This window comes from Camelina sativa, chromosome 9 (genome assembly GCF_030686135.1).
Source record: "Camelina sativa cultivar CO46 ecotype springtype chromosome 9, ASM3068613v1".
Classification (NCBI taxonomy): Eukaryota; Viridiplantae; Streptophyta; class Magnoliopsida; order Brassicales; family Brassicaceae; genus Camelina; species Camelina sativa.
The window spans coordinates 4,261,071-4,275,623 of NC_141888.1; the positions used below are offsets into that span (position 1 = coordinate 4,261,071).

The following is a 14,553-nucleotide window of genomic DNA, read 5'->3' on the forward strand; positions in this document are numbered from 1 at the left end:
TCATGGTTAACTATCAATCGATTTTAATATTTCATGTCCATAAAATCAAGTCCACATGGATGAGTTATACACGTCAACTAAAAACTACTTGTGTTTTGGTGTAGTATCATTGTTAACTATCAAACAATTTTTAGCTCATCATATCCCCTAAAAATCTAAGCATGAAGCCGTTCATTATATCCTATACTAAACTTCAAACCATAAACCCTAAACCCTAAACCCTGAACCCTCAACCTTAAACCCTAAACCCTAAAGTCTAAACCATAATTCATAAATCCAAAAATCTTGACTACTTGTATTACATTCTTTATAAATTTCCAAATTCATTGATGTTGTTCGTGATTATGTGGATGGTTAACATGAATAGATGGATACTTATTTTTGGATGATCAGAGAAAAAAACATATGAATGCCTAATTAAAAATTTTGTGGTTTGATAAAGTAGTCATGGTTAACTATCAAACGACTTGAATATTTTATGTCCATAAAATCAAGTCCACATGGACGATAAGTTATACACGTCCACTAAAAACTAGTTTTGATTTGGTGAAGTAGTCATTGTTAAATATCAAACAATTTTAACCTCATCATATCCCCTAAAAACCTAAGCATGAAACTTATACTAAACCCTAAACCCTAAATCCTAAACTTTAAATCATAAACTATAATTATAAATTTAATTCCATAGCAATTTTAACAAATGTAGTCAAATCTAAAGATTTTTTACTAGAAAACATGAAATTGACATACCCCAACCTTTAAACCCTGAATTTTAAATTAGACCAAATTTTTGACTTCTTGTATTAGATTATTTATAAAATTTCCAAATTTATTGATGTTGTTCTTAACTGGTAAAGAAAGATTTGGAAATTATATTACTGATTTTTGTGCTAGAAACACTTAGAATCCGGCGCCTCAATTACTTTGAGCTTAAGAGAAATATTTCATTGAAAAAAATCTCTAACCAAGTGTTAACTAGAATTATACATCTAAACATGTCCGCATGTTCATGATTTGTATGACATAATGCACCATTTTGTTTATTTCATCTAAATTTTTTTTTTTTTGCTTTTCTCTAACAAAAATTATATATTTTGTTACTACACTTTCCAACTAGCAACAATTATATATTTATTTAAACAATGAAAGAAAGATAAGAGAATGAAAAAGAAACATATTAATTGGGTAACTAGAGAGAGATTTATAGTTTGATGACATTGTTGTAAATAAAGTTATAGTGAGAGGATACGATTTATGTTTTTTTTATTATTGAGTATTATTGTGTGCATAAAAAGAATTGGTTGGGAAATAAGTGGTTTAGTTAAAGGGTGTTTTTGACAATTCAATCCAAGAAAGTGTATTGTGGACAAAAATGTGCTATTGTGATAGTAAAGTTTCAAAAAGTGTGCTAGAGTGCAATATTTCCCAAAAATTATGTGTGATGGATTCTAAATGTTAATAATAATTGATTTTTTTATTTTGTTTCTTTTATTATACTAAAAAATGAAATTGATATTGTTCTCTTTTGGTGCACAGCTATGTTTATGTGTATATTAATAGTCCAAAGACCAATAACTAGGTCGAGTAATTTTAATCTCACACCGCCTACATTTTGATTGGATTTTTTTTGTCTTAATAAATATAAATAATAATTGAAAGCAATTTGATGACACATGTCATGACAATAGAACGCCAAGTGTTATAATCTCATGAAAAATAAAGAATAATATTGTCATATTATTTTAAGATATTATAGAGTAGTAATTATATGAAGCTAATAAAGACAAAATTTATTAAAATAAATATAATATATATGGATAAGTTCACCGTTAAATCTGGATACCATATGACCCGAATGACAAATCTAAGGACCTTTAATGATATAGTTTGTGGTCTAGATATAACACCGCTTCAGGCTAGAATTTGGAAAGTACGATACCCACCAAAGATTTACCATTTATATATGTGATAAGTGCTAACAAGGTGTGTTTTCGGTCAAGCTAACCTAAGTCGTTGGAAATCAATTGTAACCTAAGTTGTGCTCGATGTTGTAACATCCGCGAACCGAAATCCCGGTTTAGGGGTTGCATCGGTCGATGCAAGATTAGTTTTCTGCGGAAGAGTTAAGTTAAACGCTGCGTTTTGGGTTAGGAAAATCCTTAACTCGAGTTTTTGTCTCATTCGACGAGTTTAGCCGTGTTTGAGAGAAAATAAGAGAGGAAAAGAGTTCTAAGTGTTCTTGGTGAGATTTTGGGAATTTGAGGCTGTTCCTGTAGAGATCTGTAGCTGGGATCGTTGTAGGAGATTCTTGGAAGTGTTTTTTTGCTTGTTTGAGGTTCAGATTCTTCTTGGCAAAGGTAAGTGCATGACCATGGCTTATTAAAGCTGGAGATCTCTCTAATTTGCTTGTTATGTGTTGTTAGGCTTGTTAGAGGGTTATTTGGGACGTTAGGAAGCTTTCTTGTGGCTTGGGATCAAGTTTTGTGATTGTAGGAATGAAGATCCGGCGAGAAGTTGCGGGGGAAAACGATACTCGGCATTGCATCGGTCGATGCAAGTGCGAGGACAGCGCGTAAAACCTAGGGTTTTCGTGCTATGTCGACCATGTGCGGAAAACGATACTCGGCATTGCATCGGTCGATTCAAGTGCGAGGACGGTGCGTAAAACCTAGGGTTTTCGTGCTATGTCGACCATGCGTTGGTCGATGCAATGGGAGCATCAGTCAATGCATATTTTGCGTCGGTCGACGCAACTCCCAACTGATGTCGGACGATGCATGCTTGGTGTAGGTCGATGAAGTGTCCTGATTTGTTATTGGTGATTGTTGATTGTTGATTGTTAGAGATGTCTCTATTGCTTGTGTGTATAGCCCAGTAGATGGGAGGATTGCCTTACTGAGTATTTTATAAATACTCATGCATTGCAATTTGTGTTTATGGTGCAGGTAAAGGCAAAGTGTGATCGTGGAATCAAGGCAATGAAGAGGAGGATGTTCTAGTGACTCGATTGGTTGTTGTCTGGCATTGCTAGGTTGCTAGAGTTGGGTCATTAGAAACATTACTAGGTTGCTGGTTCTCTGATTCCTGTTGTTTGGTATTTGGATATTGATTATGTTATAATATTGGTTTATTATTGGATATTGGTATTGTTTATTTCCGCTGTTGGTTGTGATTGTGGTTAGGTGGCTAGTGGATATGGGACCACTAGTTGTAGTTTATTATTTTCGCTGTTGGTTGTGATTGTGGTCAGATGTGTAGCCCAAGAGGAAACAATTAACCATGTCAAACGTGGGCTTTATCTCAAATACCACTTGATCCCAATCCTTTCCCAATGGAATCTTTAGTTGAAAATATGGTTTTTTTCCTAGGTGAAATATCACCTGTTTCCCAACATACATCCTTTTGTTGGATAATGTGGTATATATGGAATGCTAAAAATGCAAAAGTTTTTTGAAAATTTGGATGAGAGTCCTTTTGAGGTTGTAAGGTTGGCAGAAAGTGAGTCAACAGCCTGGCATCAGACACATGTCGAGGAAACGGACACATACTTATATACAGCCCCTTGGTCACCTTACCTCAAACGAGGGTAGGCAAACGCACCACTACCTCCACTGTTACAGGATACCGTTGTTACGTGGATGGTTCCTGGAAGCAAACAAATAAGTTTTCAAGTATAAGATGGTTTTAATTAACACGACTACAAGGATGTGACTTTAAGTTCAAGTTTGGTGAATGTCAACACATATAAGGGCATGACCACTGGTAGAATCGACCAGAGTTGCTCAATATATAGTATTTTAACTATTTTAATATAATATTGTTATTTGTTTTAAAGATTAATTCAAAAATATATTTTGCTCCACTAATAATTGGCCACATACGTGATGAGAAACGTTTCTACAGATGCTTATATGAGAAACGTTTCCCTTCTCTTTCCTTATTTTTCTCATCCTCTCTCCTCTTTTATTAATACTCTTACTGTTTCACAAAAAGTGTCATTCTAGCCTAATTTTTTTTGTTTCTAAATAAGTGTCATTTTAGATTTTCAATATAATATTAAACATAAATTTCCAACTTTAACCTCATATTCATTGAAGAATATCAAGAGTCAATGTTAATTTTAAGTGTATAAAAAATATTTTAATATGTTTTCTTAATTTGTGTGCAAAGTGCTAAAATGACACTTATTATGAAACAGAGGGAGTATTTAATTATTACTAATTAGTGAGCAATTCAAAGAGAAACCACCAGTGGAAATAGTCTAATTCTTTATATTGAGAGATTAAAGGCATGCATTTTGGTATGAATTTTTCATTGTCACATGCTACAAATTTTCAATGATGTACACAAATAAGAATAAAAGAGGTCTAAACCTAAATTTACTTTTAATCTATGTAGGAATTTGAATCAGTTTCATTTCAATGATGCTACGTTTCCTTTAAACGTTAAATATTTAAATCATTCAAAGTAAGTTTAGCGACTGTTTTTATGTGACACAACACTTAAAATCTTGTCTTTTATACTCCCTCTGGTTTAGTTTACTTGACGTTTTAGAGTAATTTTTCTGTTTTAGATTACTTGTCGTTCCCACTTTTCAAGATAACATTTTCAATAAAATTCCCAAAATAGCCTTATTCAAAACTAACCTTATTCAAAACTAACACAATTTGTAATTATTGAAAAGTCACGTAATTTGGTCATGTTGGATAATACGAGGAGTTACTTTATTTTCAACTTGTAAACATAATACGATGAGTCACTTTGTTCTACTTATAAACATACTCACTTTTCTTCACTGTCAAACATCTAGAGAAAAATGGCAAATTCATTCAACAATTTTTTGAAGGTGGAAGAAAATCATGATGTTGGTGTAATGGTTCATGGTTTTGATCTAACAAGAATCCCTTTCGAAGAAGAACTTGACTTAAACGAAGAGAATGCTGATGTCGATCCCATCCTGGTGCATGATTTTGATCTCAACAAAGTCCCTTTGGAGGAGGAAGAAGAAGAAGAAGAAGAGCTTCATTTAGGCGTAGATATTGCTCATGTCAATCCTAAAGTGGTGCATGATTTTGATCTCAACAAACGCTATTATAGCGATGGAGAACTTATTCCAGATATGATATTGCATATTCTGAAGATTAATTGCCCAAAAGCTTTTTAGATTTGAGATCCATTACAAGATGATTTCATTGATGTTCAATTTCTTCTATGTCCTCCAATTATCCATGGAGTAATAAAAAAATTATACTAGTATTACTAGAGTGACTTGGCCCATCACGATGTATCAAACAAAAATATAAATCTATAGATGAATAGAAATCTGAAATACCTCAGATACTATTTAGACGACATTGTCACTTGTTCGCCAATATCCAGCAGGACGAAGTCCGGTCAAGACAAGCCCCAACTGTTTTTCCATCACTCGGTGATGAATTCAAGTAGCAGACCTCAGATAAATCTGAGGAAGCAAAAAAAAAAATGGAGAAAATGACAGGGAACAGAGAAGCAGAGAGAGATATAATGATTTCTAGTTTCATCAGCATACACTTTGATGTTTGGCTTCTTGCATAAAGGTATCCTCTTGAGGAAGAAAGATCATACCAGAATCATTGTCAGCTCCACAACCTCCACATTGTCAGCTTCACGACCTCCACATTGTTATCGACGTTTGCTATAAACCCAACTCCACAAGCTCCTCTCTTAGATATATTCCAAATTAGCAACCTGGTTTTAAATAGATCAATCACAACAAAAAAAACCAAAAAAATGGTGAAGGAATAACTGAAGATAAATCATGTAAATAAAAAGTTAAGTAGAACCTGAAACTAAAACCGTACCAAAATTATTCATAAACTCTTTTTATTAAGGAAATCTGAATAATGCTTATGATAAAAAAGAATGAGATAGACTAAGCAAATCTCACACTCCTAGCTGGTTTATTACATTTTCTACTATAGTAGAATTACATATTATTTGTGAAGGAAGAAGACCCTCTCGTTCCAACGCTTCTTTCTTCATATGTGGGATTTTATAGTTATTAGATCCTCCATTTCTCATTGTTTCTTGAATGCACAGTTGCAAAGTTAAAAAAAAATGTGGTTTATCTTTCTCGACGGATATGCTTCGAAAGACGTAGTCACCGCGTGAATAAGCTCTTCAATGTTATTCGGACATACCTTATGTTGTAATGCTTGGATAGCACTAAAAAATCCAAGATCAAGAACATTTAGATCTGGAGAATTTGGCGGTTGACACATCAATCGAATGTCAAAACCATTTTGTGAAGCCGCAGCTTGAAATTCTACATCGCTTGGAGCCACATGCGTTCTTGCGTTATCTTGTTGAATAAAGATAACTTTTCCGACATCCTCACTAGGCCATTTCTCACGAATCTGGGGAAGAACTTCTGATATGCTCAAATTTAATCCTGAGCTACTCTCTCAAATTATGAGATCAATTGTAGTACTTAGGGATCGAATACACAAAGACTCCAGATTCACACAATAGATTTAATAATCTTTTAATTATGCTAAACCAAAATATTGTAATTAAATTGCAAGATGAAACAGAAATAAAGAGTTGTAAAATTCAGAAGGATTAAACGCTAGGCCTAGGGAAATTCTCAGGAAATCATGGAAAATCAGATCAATTAATTAAACTAGCAGGATTCAACAATTAAGCACCGTTGTTGAACTCTAAACACAATTGTAAAATAAATCAGTTCTCACTGCAAATATTATCTAAGTTTTAAAACCAGAAAATCCAAATCTCTTTGCAAAATTCAAGTTGAAAACCAGCAATAAAATCAAGTTTAGATAAGTTCACAAAATTACTAAATCAAATCTCTTTGCAAGAAGTAATTTTGCTCACCAAAGGTTTTTGTCAGGAAAATCAATTATATTCTCATATCAATCAATAATCCTAAGATCTAAATCCAGATGACTAATCAAAGATCTAGCATTAAGAACAACCTATGGTGAATAACAAGAAAGATAATGAATCCTAAATTAACAGATCTAACAATCCATGAAATCCCTAATGAGAAACCCTAAACCTAACAAGTCGATCTACTCAGACATAATTGTATGAACACAAATCATGAATAAAATAGATATCATTAAGAGATTAAAGGGAGAAAATAAAGGAGTTCTGAATCTTCTCTGAAGGAGTCTTGATTCTTCTCTCCAAAAGCTCTCTAAAAATCTCTCAAAGGGTTTTGCTCTCAAAAGTTGCAGGGAAAAATAAAGCTTAGGTCTAAACAATGACCATAAAAATCCTATTTATATTCCTAAACACGGCCAGGGACTAATGATGCAAATAGGGAAAACTTTGGGGCAGCTTTGTAAATCTTCAAAACTTGTGAGGAAAACTTCCAATTTTGACTTTGGCCTAGCATCGATCGATGCATATTCTGTGTCGATCGATGCAACATCTGAATTCGTCTCCCAACTTCGTAGCTCAGCCTCAATGCTTGATTATGCTCCAAATCCTCCTATTTAGCTCCATTAAGCTCCCATCCATGCTAAATCCTATAAAGACTCAAAAGACTCTAAAAATACCAAAAAGACTCTACAAATAAGACTTATATCATGGCTAAAAACACCTAAAAACCATGATATATCAACTTCTCCAGACTTAGCCTTTGCTTGCCCTCAAGCAAAACATAAACTTAGCCCTGTGAAAAAGGTTTGAAAACGCAGGAACTCATTTTCTTTTTAAAATAATGCCATGATCATCCAAACCTTAATCCACATACTTAGCAGATAAATCCAAATCGAACCATCATGTACTTCTCCGTTGACTTTCATAGCATCCCAAATTCAAACCAAATTCCACTACTTCCTCCATTAAGCTTTCATTGGTGGGTCTCATCAATTTGATCAATATCAAGAACCTTCTAGACTCATTTCCCGTACAATACCAAAACAAGCAAGACATATCTTTTACCACATGTGGTACTCTTTCTCTCCCCCAGAATTATTCTATTTATTCTTCCTTAGAGCTTTGCTTTGTTTTTTTTTTCTTTTTTTTTTCTCAAAGTTGTAGGCGAATAATGGGGTCATCGGTAATTTACCTACCCCTCGCTTCCAAGCTTTGTATGATCATTTGACTCAAGAGTAGAATAATGAGGTCACAGGTAATTTACCTACCTCTCTAAACTGATCAAAATCATCTCATCTTTTATTCTCTTTTTTTTTTAAACAAAGCTCTTAGGAAAAATCTTTTAAACTTAAATAAGGGAGAGGAGTACCAATTTTTTTTCTGAAGCCTTACTTGTCAGGTATAAACAAGGAGTCAAGCTCTATGAACATCAATCTCCTTGATGAGGTAAAAAGAAAAGTACAGAAATTACCTCAAGCTTTTATGGATTCTGTTGGAAATTTGGATGTCTCTGGTTCACTGGTCAGCCATTGGATTTTTCATTAGTCGGATTTGTGGATTCAATCTGTAGCATTAATCAACCAAGGCAGTACACTAAAAAGCAAAAATCATAGTTCCCAACAAAATTTTGACTCAATAAAATCATTTTTTTTTCTTTTTTTCGGACTCTCAAAAACAAAAACGTAGTTAGTAAATGCCTCCCCCAGACTTAAAAAACACTGTCCCCAGTGCTATCAAGTAAGAGATTGGCGAATAAAATTAAAATAAACAAAAATCAAAAGAAAAATGAAAAAGAAAAACCTACTAGTGGGTTGCCTCCCACTAAGCGCTTGTTTTCAGTCATCAGCTTGACTGTGTCGGATCTCAGGCATCCGGTGGATCAGAACATGGTAGTGAATGCTTCCGAGAGAATGTTCTCTTCATCCAAGGTCGTGTGTAGGCAGCAGATGAATGAGGTCTACAAGGGACATGAGGAACATGACCAGGGCGGGACTTAGGTATGGGTGGCTTTCTTTTATGTCCTGCAAAATCATCAACAGAAGAAACAAGCGCTCTACAATAATCTCGTGGCTTGGTTAACTGGACAACAGTTTTTGTACCTTTCAAATTCTGATTGATGATAGGAGAAGGTTTGGGAGAAGGAGATGCATACCTTGGCCTTACCTGTGGGTTATGGACTGTGGAATGGTGAGATTTGAGCTTTACAACTGGTCTAGGACTTGCAGTTAAGGATCCAACACGAGAATCTTCGGTTTTGGACAAGTCCGAGCCGATTCTGGAAGGTGTGTCGATCGATGCAACAGCTGCATCGATCGATGCAGTGCCTGCAACTCGTGTTTCTTCAACGCTTCTGCAACTAACCTCAGCAATCCATGTTTCCATTACAAAAACGTCATCTATCAGCGACTTGTCATGCATCAGAACCTCATCATGGTCTCTAGTACTGATTAGATGATTTCCACTCCAATCTTCAAGCTTAGCAGCTTGCTTACTCACTTTCTCAACAGTCTCCAACTCTTTGACATACCCAGCAGTAATGTCTTCATGAAGCTCTATGATCAGATCATCATCAGAAGCAATCTCCACAGAAAATGTCTGACCATCAATGGTGGGAGCCTTTCTCAGCTTGTCCATCTCAAAGTTCATAACCAAATCATCTACATTCAGAGCTATGTGTCCCTTCTTCACATCTATGATTGCACCAGCTGTAGCAAAGAAAGAGCGTCCTAAGATGAGAGGATCACTAGGCTCTCTGTCATACTCTAGCACCACAAAGTCAGTGGGAATCATGCAATCTCCAATCTTGATTGGAATATCCTCTAAAACACCTTCAGGAATTCTGCGGGACCGATCAGCTAAGATAAGAGAGATCTTAGTTGGCTTGAAATCTGTTATCCCAAGTTTCACAGCAGCAGAATGTGGCATCAGGTTAATACTAGAGCCAAGATCACAAAGTGAGTGAGGAAATCTTTCTGCAGATATAGAGCAATCAAGTACAAAACTTCCAGGATCTGGTAACTTCTCTACAATCCTACTCTGAACTACTGCACTTACTTCCTTAGAGACAACCACCTCCTGCTTCTTATCCTTCTTCCTCTGTGGAGGCTGCTTCAACAGAATTGAGCTGACATCCTTTGTAAGCAGTGCTCCTTCCTCAGGACTCAAACCATTGGTGACCATTCTGTTGACATACCGCTTAATACCAGGAGAAAACTTGACAGCATCAATTAATGGCATTACGATCATCACCTTATCCATCATAGCTTTGCATCTAGCTTCTTCAATCTCCTGCTTAGACCTCATAGGCTTAGGAAAAGGAACCTTAGGCTTGTACACTCTCTCAGCAACTGGAATTGGAGCTTTCGTAACTTCCTTCTCGGCCTGGACATTGCATCGGTTGATACTTGAATTGCATCGGTCGATACTGTCTCGCAAAGTCAACTCTTCTACGACCACTGAGGGTTGCGTCGATCGATGCTTTGCAGCTGCATCGGTCGATGCAACATCCACTACCGTATCATCGTCTACTTCCTTCACCAAATACGCATTACAAGCATGGTTGGGGTTCTCAGTTCTTCTAGAAAGAAGTTCCTCTTATCTTTTAACAGACCCAGCAGTCTGAATCACTTGATTCTCTAGCTTCTTGACATGAGTGTTTAGAGTTTCAAATTTTCCAGTCAGCTCAGTGTAAACAGAATCAATCTTCCCATTAAAGTCTACTGTTAACTTCTGTTGACCTTCCAAAATCTGTCCAATCATTGATTCCATCTTGCTCTCTGAATTGGGTGGAGGGAAGGGTTGGTAAGAAGAAGAACCATAGTTCCTAGTGCAGTTGTTGTTTGGGTTTCCTGTGAAGGAATTCTTCTGACCAAATCTCTGATTTTGATACCCAGCTCCATACACATAGTTGACATCTTCTGTAATCTCTGGCTTTGGCTCAAAAGTCTCAACATCTTCAGCAAAATGGACAGACTTCTTTCCCACAAGAAGATTATGCACTGTATCCAACTTAGCATTCACTGCAGCAAACTGATTTGAACCATGGCCTTCATGTGCTCTTTTCCCCTCTAGGTCTGCATTCTTAGTACTGTTGCTGGATGCTAGCCTTTCTATCAACTTTTCAGCGTCATCTGGATATCTTGTCTTGAAGTTCCCATCACTAGCTGCATCCAAAGCCATCTGATACCTCCAATCAATCCCGCTGAAGAAGATACTAATCAATTGCACCTCTGAGAAGCCATGATGTGGACAGTCCCTCTGGTATGCCTTAAATCTTACCCAAGCAGCTTTGTAAGATTCAGTAGGACCTTGTCTAAAGGTGGAAAGCTTGATCCTTAGCTCATCAGACATCGCATCATCATAGAAGTAGTTCAAAAACGCCACCTTGATGTCATGCCAGGTTGTCAGAGATCCTGGTTTCAGCTGCCTTAGCCAATGAGAAGCTTCCCCAGAAAGAGAGTAGGGGAAAAGCTTGCAGTAGAGATAGTCCTCTGTGACTCCATTAGCCTTGATGCTTGTGACTATGTCCTCAAAGTGCTCAATGTGGTCTAGAGGCTTCTCATGTGGAAGGTTCTGGAATGGCCTTTGTCCAACAAGAGCAAAGTAGGCTGGCTTTAGCTTAAAATCATTCCTTGGGAATGGAGGAGGGACAATTGCGGAGCGGTTCTCATATAACAAGTCTGGCCTGTTGAAGTCCGCAAGAGTCTTGACAAGCTCTCCATTGTCGTCCCGTCTAGCCGGATTGTGACCTTCCACGGCTCTGGCATTGCATCGATCGACGCCAATGTTGCTTTGGTCGACACCTTCTTGGTTGTGTCGATCGATGCCGTCGTTGCGTCGCTCGACGCCATGTGCATTCCCATCGGCCACAACGAGTTCTTCTTGAATAACCTGGCCTTCAGCATCAAGTTTTTGGCCACGTTCGTTGCGGACATTACCCTCTTGATCCTTCAAAACCCCAGCCTCATCAGGTCTCAATATGATTATATTGGCCATCTTCGCTGATTTGGCTGCTTTTGTGTTATCACGCTCTAGTTGTCCTAACTCTTGGTTTGTAAGCTTAACAACCGGACCAGTAGGATTTTCCCTGGTCCTAGGCTTAGGCATGTACCTGAAACACACAAGAGAAAAGAAACAAAAGCGTGTGAGTAAAACAGAAAAAGAAAAATTTAGACAAAAACCAAAGATTTTAATCTAATGGTGAATCAAAAGAGTCCCCGGCAACAGCGCCAAAATTTGATATGCTCAAATTTAACCCTGAGCTACTCTCTCAAATTATGAGATCAATTGTAGTACTTAGGGATCGAATCCACAAAGACTCCAGATTCACACAATAGATTTAATAATCTTTTAATTATGCTAAACCAAAATATTGTAATTAAATTGCAAGATGAAACAGAAATAAAGAGTTGTAAAATTCAGAAGGATTAAACGCTAGGCCTAGGGAAATTCTCAGGAAATCATGGAAAATCAGATCAATTAATTAAACTAGCAGGATTCAACAATTAAGCACCGTTCTTGAACTCTAAACACAATTGTAAAATAAATCAGTTCTCACTGCAAATATTATCTAAGTTTTAAAATCAGAAAATCCAAATCTCTTTGCAAAATTCAAGTTGAAAACCAGCAATAAAATCAAGTTTAGATAAGTTCACAAAATTACTAAATCAAATCTCTTTGCAAGAAGTAATTTTGCTCACCAAAGGTTTTTGTCAGGAAAATCAATTATATTCTTATATCAATCAATAATCCTAAGATCTAAATCCAGATGACTAATCAAAGATCTAGCATTAAGAACAACCTATGGTGAAGAACAAGAAAGATAATGAATCCTAAATTAACAGATCTAACAATCCATGAAATCCCTAATGAGAAACCCTAAACCTAACAAGTAGATCTACTCAGACATAATTGTATGAACACAAATCATGAATAAAATAGATATAATTAAGAGATTAAAGGGAGAAAATAAAGGAGTTCTGAATCTTCTCTGAAGGAGTCTTGATTCTTCTCTCCAAAAGCTCTCTAAAAATCTCTCACAGGGTTTTGCTCTCAAAAGTTGCAGGGAAAAATAAAGGTTAGGTCTAAACAATGACCATAAAAATCCTATTTATATTCCTAAACACGGCCAGGGACTAATGATGCAAATAGGGAAAACTTTGGGGCAGCTTTGTAAATCTTCAAAACTTGTGAGGAAAACTTCCGATTTTGACTTTGGCCTAGCATCGATCGATGCATATTCTGTGTCGATCGATGCAACATCTGAATTCGTCTCCCAACTTCGTAGCTCAGCCTCAATGCTTGATTATGCTCCAAATCCTCCTATTTAGCTCCATTAAGCTCCCATCCATGCTAAATCCTATAAAGACTCAAAAGACTCTAAAAATACCAAAAAGACTCTACAAATAAGACTTATATCATGGCTAAAAACACCTAAAAACCATGATATATCAACTTCCCCAGACTTAGCCTTTGCTTGCCCTCAAGCAAAACATAAACTTAGCCCTGTGAAAGAGGTTTGAAAACGCAGGAACTCATTTTCTTTTTAAAATAATGCCATGATCATCCAAACCTTAATCCACATGCTTATCTGATAAATCCAAATCGAACCACCATGTACTTCTCCGTTGACTTTCATAGCATCCCAAATTCAAACCAAATTCCACTACTTCCTCCATTAAGCTTTCATTGGTGGGTCTCATCAATTTGATCAATATCAAGAACCTTCTAGACTCATTTCCCGTACAATACCATAACAAGCAAGACATATCTTTTACCACATGTGGTACTTTTTTCTCCCCCAGACTTATTCTATTTATTCTTCCTTAGAGCTTTGCTTTGTTTTTTTTTTCTTTCTTTTTTCTCAAAGTTGTAGGCGAATAATGGGGTCATCGGTAATTTACCTACCCCTCGCTTCCAAGCTTTGTATGATCATTTGACTCAAGAGTAGAATAATGAGGTCACAGGTAATTTACCTACCTCTTTAAACTGATCAAAATCATCTCATCTTTTATTCTCTTTTTTTTTTAAACAAAGCTCTCAGAGAGAGAGGAGTACCAATTTTTTTCTGAAGCTTTACTTGTCAGGTATAAACAAGGAGTCAAGCTCTATGAACATCAATCTCCTTGATGAGGTAAAAAGAAAAGTACAGAAATTACCTCAAGCTTTTATGGATTCTGTTGGAAATTTGGATGTCTCTGGTTCACTGGTCAGCCATTGGATTTTTCATTAGTCGGATTTGTGGATTCAATCTGCAGCATTAATCAACCAAGGCAGTACACTAAAATTCAAAAATCATAGTTCCCAACAAAATTTTGACTCAATAAAATCATTTTTTTTTTCTTTTTTTTCGGACTCTCAAAAACAAAAACGTAGTTAGTAAATGCCTCCCCCAGACTTAAACAACACTGTCCCTACTGCTATCAAGTAAGAGATTGGCGAATAAAATTAAAATAAACAAAAATCAAAAGAAAAATGAAAAAGAAAAACCTATCAGTGGGTTGCCTCCCACTAAGCGCTTGTTTTCAGTCATCAGCTTGACTGTGTCGGATCTCAGGCATCCGGTGGATCAGAACATGGTAGTGAATGCTTCCGAGAGAATGTCCTCTTCATCCAAAGCTCCACACTGGGTCACAAAACCATGATCATAAGAACAGAGAAAAAGGTTAT

At 36.3% G+C, this 14,553-nt stretch overlaps 1 non-coding gene across 1 annotated transcript; it reads left to right on the forward strand.

Annotated features, from left to right (window-relative positions):
* Window positions 1–11,119: 11,119 nt before the first annotated feature.
* LOC147937702 (small nucleolar RNA R71) lies at window positions 11,120–11,226 on the forward strand. The gene has a single exon (XR_015567669.1). It is a non-coding gene; the product is annotated as a small nucleolar RNA R71 (small nucleolar RNA).
* The last annotated feature ends 3,327 nt before the right edge of the window (window positions 11,227–14,553 follow it).